This window comes from Lytechinus pictus, chromosome 13, assembly GCF_037042905.1.
Source record: "Lytechinus pictus isolate F3 Inbred chromosome 13, Lp3.0, whole genome shotgun sequence".
Taxonomy (NCBI): domain Eukaryota; kingdom Metazoa; phylum Echinodermata; class Echinoidea; order Temnopleuroida; family Toxopneustidae; genus Lytechinus; species Lytechinus pictus.
In genome coordinates this window covers 10,128,985-10,135,741 of record NC_087257.1, presented here as the reverse complement: position 1 = coordinate 10,135,741, position 6,757 = coordinate 10,128,985, and the positions used below count along the sequence as shown (strand labels likewise).

The window sequence follows — 6,757 nt, the reverse complement described above, 5'->3', positions numbered from 1 at the left end:
AATTTACAAGTTTAATTTCAAAGCCACATACTATTTTGCCATTTTTTCAACCTTGCCATGTTAGCAAGGCTATTTATACTTAGAAAAGAAAAAGTAAAACTAAAAAAAATAGTACAGAATTTTTTTTTTTAATAAAGTATATCATTCTTCAAAGAAAAAAAGCTTCAAAAGCAGTGGCAAAAATAAACTGGTTGCCAACCAAACCAAACAAGAGGAAGCTTAAATATCAAAGAAGTTTATATCTATTTTAAAACTTTTTTTCGTAATTGGTGTCATGCCCCGGAGTCATGCAAACCCCCTAACTAGTTAGCTCACCCCCCCCCCCCCCACCCCCGGGCTCGGCCCCTATAAAAAATTCATGATCCGCCGGCCGGTCGTCGGGCCTGCGCATGCGCGCTACACTGCATGCAACTGGCAAGTCGCAATCATTTGAAAAACGTACGGTATGCGCCTGTTTTTCGCCGTTAAATGTTGCAGCCTAATTTTGGATCGAGAATTAAGTGCGACGAAGATGGCCGTTAATAATAGTTCTACTACTTTAAGAACACGGGTCAGATTTGGACAATGACTTCGAAGGCATATTCGCAGTAGACCAAACAGTAAGTTAGATAACCATTTGCTAAGATTTTCTTTTCGGAGCGCGGCTTGCAGCTACGTACCGTAGGCGTAGCTAGCTTGCCTTTGGCTTTAGAATTAGATTTCGTGCACTGACACTCGCCGGCCGGCCGGGGTGGCTGCTCCGAGCGCCGGCATACTGTATAGGACAGGCTGCGCTGGTGGGCTCAGGGCCCAAGTCTGCACACTTTAAGGTAAATGCTAGACCAAAAGCTTCAGTCTCTGTATTTTGGTTGTTCCGCTGAACTACGTTGGCTCCACTCACAAATGGGGATTACAGTAAAATGTCAGAAATTGTTGAATAAATCCCCAGAAACGACGGTTATTCCTGTCTAGGTAAACACTAAATGCCAGTTGTAACGATATCAAAATGAGTTCGTACAGAATCCAATGAAATTACCACCAAAGTATCTGTCTATAAAGACTAGGCCCTATATAAATGATATATGTGCCAAAGGATTCTGGAAGAAATTGTGTAATTGCTGAGAAATCAATGACAGCAAAAAAAGCACAGGATTCGGGTTCAAGCGTCGGGCCGACATTCAGAATCAGAGCAATAATAATAATACACTGTCCCACGTGCTTTTAATGTGTTGGTGATCTTCAGTGTGAACATTTTTCAGCTTAGATTTCAAGATTTCACAAAGTTCAGATCCTCGATAACCCTAAATCTCCCGGGGTATTTTGATTCTTGTCATTCCGGGGGGGGGGGGGCATTATTGCCTCCCCCTTATAAGATTTTAGCCGCGGATTGCGCGATCACAACGTAAATTTGCATGATGGTAGAGAATGACGTAATCTACGTAGTTGCATTGGTAAATTTCACTGAATTCATATATTTTTATTTTATATGAATTATGCTAATTCATGAAATCATACTTCAGGGACTCAGTTTTATCATTATGAGGGGAGCAATAAAAAGCTCTCCTAAAACTTTTAAAGGGAGCATTAGGGGAGCACTACAACGTTCTTCTTTGACATACAAGGGGAGCTCTCTTGTCCGATTTAAAAATGGATAGAGGAACGTACACTAAATAAAGTTACAACCCACAACCAAACGAGACAAACAATCAGATATACATGTAGATCTGATCTATGCGATATTTATCTTATTGAACTTGTTAATGTCATTCTGGCAAGTGTGTTTAATTGCTTACAATATAATTGTGCGTTATTTACGAAACCTTGACAGCGAATGAAGTTTTCAAAGACGACTGGAACAGTTTGATCATTGACTGACACTCTTGTTAAGCAATTGCTGAGGCGAGTGATAAATTGCTCTACCAAAAATGGATTAGGGAGAGCGGTAGCGAGTGATCACTCTCACTCCCCTTAAAACTGAGTCCCTGATACTTTTTGCCCTGATTCACTAAATAAAGCTCCTAGAATGCTATTTTTTGGGTGAAAATATTCTTTATAGCATTCCTAACAATTGTGAATGAAAAAAAGTTCTGGTACCAAGACCGATTTCTTATGTATTTTATTGTTTTTTTTATTTCTTATGTATTTCTATGTTTTTTTACTTTTTGTTTTTTATTGTATTTTCGATGGAAATCGTTCCAGACTTAATTCTAATAAACAAGGCAAAATTAATTAAGTTTAATCAGTAAAAGTAGAAATAATGATAAATTTATGAATTTTGGCTAAATACACAATTTGCATTGGATTTGTACATGAAATCATGTTTATGAGCAATTTTGGGTCTGACATGCACTTACATAATGTCGTAACCGTGTACCCGGGCATCACAAATTTGGTCTCAAAATTTGCGCGAGACTTGAAAGTAAAAAGTCAGTGAGCGGCGCGATCAAAAATTTTTGCGCGACAGCGTAGTGATAAAATTTGTTGAGGGGGGGCGGTCAAATTGACCCCCACCCAGTTTAATAAGGGTTAAGGCCGTCACATGAAATGCCCTATATTCATTATTTTTCTACCAAAAGCACCATTTTGAGTAAGATTTTTAATTAATAGATCTGTTTGACATTTCAGGAGAAAGAGAGGGAGACACAAAACCACCTGTCTCGGTGTCACACATGAGGAGTTGAGGAGGAGATGGAAGTCGGTGAATATGACCTGGCCTGGGGGAGTTTTCCAGAAGAAGGCCCAGAATCGCCAGATGCCAGGAGTGGAGATCCTTCGTTGCTGCCCTACATGCTAGGAGGCATCGGGCAGTAGGTAAGTAAGAAGGCTATTTCAGATGTAAAGCTTATTTTTTCTGTTTGGGATCATTGGGAATCTCTATTATCAGAATCACGCGCAAACTTGGGGCACCTTATAATCTGTCAATGGTCCTGACTGTACTTCGAGGACTCTGATATTTTTATCATTTTTTCATTGTATTTTCATTCACGGAGCCTAGACAAGTCTCTGTTGCCTGTAGAACTTTGTACACTAAGATGGATTTCCCTAGAAAATCCACCTTTCCCACAATTTTGGGGCAAACATTTAATTTGTCCAATTTGTAAGCTTTTGTACTCTAAATGCATACAAAGGCTTAAAGAATGTTAATCATAGGAAGGTAAAAATTTTGAAGGATCACTTTCTTCCAATTCCCACGCTATATAACGCAATGACATGAACTTTAACTCGAGTGACATACGTATGCAAGAAATACAGAATTGGTGCACATGCATAGCTGATTGATTGTGCTAGTACTGGTACTAGATTCCAGGCTGACATAGTGGATCGGTTTGGACGTTCTAATTTCAATGAAAAGTTTAGATGGTAAATTGGCGCTAATAAAATTTTGCATTGGTCGATCTCGCGATGCCAGAAAACTAATCCCACCTCAAAATTTGTCTGATTTTTTTGCAAAATATATATTTAATTGATCCTTGACCTGAATTTAAGCCAAATCAGGCATAGGGAATGGCTGTATTTCAGCCTCGAAGTTCGAATTCTCAGTCCTGACAGTCCTGGTTACCCCATAACCATTTAAAACACATAAAAAGGCTTGAATTAAAATCGTAATTATAAAAAAATAATGTTTTATGTGTTAAATAAATTGATTCTAAAATTCCCTTCCTTATACAGAGATGGTCAAAGGTCTTGAGGGCATCATGCCCCCCCCCCCCGACTTGACTTTACATGTTAATATTTGAAGTATAAAATATGTAACAAACCCCACATCGTTTTTTAATCATTTAAAATAAATTGGAAATTAATATTGAAACCATCTAGTTTTTAATGAAGATTAATAAATAGTTTATGTAGAAAAGGTTTTTATGTTTCTCTTCTTCTGTTATTTATGCAGATGCTGTAATTTGAAATGGAAGGTGTCCTACCAATAAATTTTCATCCCACCTGAACTGCCTTGCCTGCCTGCTCTATTTTTCATCATCGTTCGTTTCGGCCTGTATGAAGTGAATTTCACATTGATTGGTGGAGCTGCTAAGTTGGCATTACAGGGCCACACCGGGGTATGATCCTTGGAGTTGAACATCATGACTGCTGGTCGGCGAAGGGGATGGGATCGATCAATGTCGCATGGAGTAAGATCGATACCAATCTGCTTTGCTTCATTTCGAACAATCTCATACGGATACGGATATTATTGCGACAGGAGTACTGCTCGATGTGGTCAAGCCTATTTGACAAAGCATTATGGTGTTAGTCATGTTATCAGAAACAGATTTTTTAAAATCACGGAGTTGCTTCAATTTAGTATCGATAGATATTTCAAGAACGTATGGAATAGTGAGCTTTTCATCAAGAATTTCACGCAATTTATTTTCGCGCTTATCTATGTCATCATTGAGTTTTTGTCTCTCGCGTTCCATTGCCACGGCCACCGCTCTTTGAACGACTGTATCAATATGATCTAGGTATGCTGGGCTTTGTTTAGATCCAGTTAATGATGAAGCAGAGGATAGTGTACATGCGTTAGCCGAGTGCAAGCGGCCTCTTGATCTGGTGGATATCTTAGACATGTTGTTAGAGATTACGTAATGATATAATTGAAAAATGGGATGGGCTGTGCATCTGCCAACTCACCAGTCAACCAATTAGAGACGGCCTTCCAAAGTGACACAGCACGAAAATATCAATATGGGACTGGTCTAGTCAACACATAGATCCTGAAAAAACCATGGAGACCGCAGACGCAAAATGACTTCCATACATAAAGATATGATGCACAATTTCCAGTGGGTTAAAAAAACTGAACACATGCTATGCAGATACACAGACTATCATAAGAACTTTATCAAGCATAGGAAATCTGGTATGAAATCTCTCAGCTCACATAAAAAGCCAACGTAGCAACATGTAGGGAAGAAAATGAAAATGCGTAATTGCTGAGAAATGAGCAAAATAAGCATGTAATTCTATCAAATGTCAGTTTTTTTTCGAATCGATTATAATACACTGTCCCACATATGCTTTTCTGTGTTCATAGCGATCATCAGAATTATCGATTTTAAGTTTAAAAAATTCATGATTTTACAAAGATACAAGTTTACATTAATGTACCAGATGTAGATTATGTACAATATATTGACCATTAACTTTGATTTTATAGATTTTCTCAAGAAATAATTGTTTGCTGCAACTACTGTCTTTTCCTTCTAAGTGATAGTGTAATACAACAGTTCCACAAACTATTTTCATCAGACTTATTTATGTATGATTCTTTCACCCAAATGCCAGCTTCCATAAATCCTGAAAACTTTGCAACTCAGGCATTTTTTTTTACATACAGTATATTTTTTCCTACATTACATAGTTGCCTTAAGTTAATAGCCCACCTCTAGTAGTAACTATCTTAAAAGAGTTCGAACAGAATCCAACAGAATTACCAGCAAAGTGTATGTATATATAAAAGATGTGTGCCAAATAGCTCGGGAAGAAAATGTGTAATTGCTGAGAAATGAGCAAAATAAGCATGTAATTCTATCAAATGTCAAGTATTTTTCGAATCAATCATAATACACTGTCCTGTCCCACATATGCTTTTCTGTGTTAGTGATCATCAGAATTATTTATTTTAAGTTCAAAATTCATGATTTTACAAAGATACAAGTTTACATTAATTTACCAGGGCCCCGTCTAACAAAGAGTTATGATTGATCCGATCAATCGCAACTATGGACGGCCAGCAACGTTAACATCTATCAAGCATGTTTGTTCAAAATATTTTCTAGCTATGATGTGTGTTCATGCATTCATTGTTTTCTCAAAAATTTGCTGCGCTTCTCTTTGCATACATAGGACATTGTGCAAATTTTTCGTAGAAAAAAATTATGACACTGATGGGTTTCCTTAGAGTTATGATTGATCGGATCAATGGTAACTCTTTGTAAGACGGGGCCCAGATCTAGATTATGTACAATATTTTGACAATTAACCTTAATTAAAAGACTTTCCGAAGAATTAATTGTTTGCTGCAACTACTCTCTTTTACCCCTAAGTGATAGTGTAATACAACCCAAACTTTTCATAAGAAGTAATGTACATGTATGATTCTTTCACCCAAATGCGAGCTTCCATAAATCCTGAAATTATTCCAACTCAGGTATTTTTTTTTACATACATTACATAGTTGTCTAAAGTTGAAGGTATATTTAATTACAATTTCAACGAAAAAGCTTTATTCTTGGAAATCATTATGCCTCTGTTATGTATTAATGTGTATTTATACATGTACAATTGTATGTATTGGTATAACAAACATTGTAATTTCATTCCTTTGACCCTAATACTGCATTTTCATAGAATGATAGAAAAGTGTTTTTTTTTTCAATCTATTTAGAGTTTTCAACTTTTTGTTTTCCTTTTTTTTGCTGGTAATATCATGTTGTGCAACTTTTATTTATTAATAGAATATTTGCCACGATTTCGTAATTGAAATGCGTACATGTATTTGATTTCGTTTTCCATTTTTGTATATATTCTTTTTTTTTTTTTTTTTTTGGGGGGGGGGTCATGTTCTTGAGACTGAGACAAGTTATGCAAGGCCCTGGCATGGAGGATCATTATATTGTTACTGGGAATGCTAGACATTGTCAGACCACCTCAGTAGTCACCAAATATAGATAATCCTCAATGACAAGGTCTTTGAAGTGATGTGTGTATGTACATTGCATGTAGAATTTAATGTTAAGGTCATTATCACGTCAGAATACGTTAAGATATCATAGTTGAC

General features: G+C 36.8%; 1 long non-coding RNA gene across 1 annotated transcript; it reads left to right on the top strand.

Annotated features, from left to right (window-relative positions):
- The first annotated feature begins 417 nt into the window (after positions 1-417).
- Positions 418-6,449, top strand: LOC135156404 (uncharacterized). Its single transcript, XR_010295531.1, has 3 exons — positions 418-599; positions 2,605-2,790; positions 3,869-6,449. It is a non-coding gene; the product is annotated as an uncharacterized LOC135156404 (long non-coding RNA).
- The last annotated feature ends 308 nt before the right edge of the window (positions 6,450-6,757 follow it).